This window comes from Nelumbo nucifera, chromosome 5 (genome assembly GCF_055504915.1).
Source record: "Nelumbo nucifera cultivar China Antique chromosome 5, China Antique-T2T, whole genome shotgun sequence".
NCBI classification, from domain to species: domain Eukaryota; kingdom Viridiplantae; phylum Streptophyta; class Magnoliopsida; order Proteales; family Nelumbonaceae; genus Nelumbo; species Nelumbo nucifera.
The window spans coordinates 29,183,583-29,185,000 of record NC_142653.1 but is presented as its reverse complement, the minus strand read 5'-3'; positions in this window follow the sequence as shown (position 1 = coordinate 29,185,000).

Here is a 1,418-nt window from a genome sequence, read left to right as displayed (position 1 = left end):
ATGTTTAGACCGTTCAATCTGTTCATATTTATATTAATTTAAATTAATTCCAACCCAAACCTGATTAGATTGATACCCATGTTTTAATAGATTAGATATTAGTTCAATCTGACCCAATCCAGTATAAATCTATTACAAATGGACCAGGTCCAATTAGGGATGGAAATTTTCTCCATTTCTCCGATCCCCGTGGGGATGGGGATAGGGAAATTTTCATCCCCATTGACCCACAGGGCCCCTGATCCTTGTTTAATAGGACTATAGATTTTAATTATTTTATTTAAAATTTTTTAAATAAAATAGAAAATAAAAACAAAATTATTGATATCATAACAAAATCAGGGGGAGTGGGAATCTTTGTGGGGACAAGGATGGGGATAACCCTATTCCCACCAGCGGGGATGGAGATAGGGTGAGAATAGGGCTTTTCGTGGGGACGGGGACCGAGAGCCACTCCCCATCCCTACTCCACCCCATTGCCATTCCTAGGTTCAATCCAATCCAATAAATACTTTGAATCATTAAGTCTAGATTGGTCCAATTTGATATGTGTTATTGGTCTGTCTAATCCAACCAAACTGATTTTGATTTAGACAAGGTCCAACCCAAAACTAGTCCATTGACACCCTAGAACCCTAATTAGATATGCTAAACCAACCCGAGCTATGCTATAACCCTTATTACAGGTGCTAAGCCCGACCCATTATCACCCCCTACATGCAATAAATATATTTTTTAAAATTTTAATTATTTTACTATTGTCTTTATAAAAAATAATATTTATTGGTTAATATTAATTCATTGATACATTTTTCAATATATTTATCATATAAAATGTAAAAATTAGATATTTATGATTAACTATGTAGATCAAGGGTTTCGAACTGCCGTTGACCTAGATGGTCGTACAGTTCAGCCTGGGAACCATCCAAGCAAGTGGTTCCATTTTACCCCAAACCCGATTTTTGGCTAAAAACCATTGAAAAAGTCAACAACCCGTTGACCCAAGCGGTCAAACCATCAACCCATTCAATGGTTTTTTACCATTTTTTATTTTTAATTATTTTTTAATTTTTTAATTTGTTTGTTAGAACAGGCCATCCGGTCGAATCAAACAGTCGGACCATCAACCCGGAAACCGATGGCCAGAACGGTTTCTTTTGTAGGTCGTTTTTTAAAATGTTGGTGTAGATCATTCATAAAGTGTACATGAGATACATGCACACTACATAACGTCACTATGGGTGTGGACTGGTCCAGTCCACACACTTTGTCCACAATTCAGAACAACTGTGAACTGTGGTGTGGTGTGGATTGATCTCTGCCATAGGGTGTGGTGTGGACCACACCCACCAATTTCTCATTCACATTATAGAACACCCCTAATTGAACATCCAAATCTAATTTAAATGGATTGA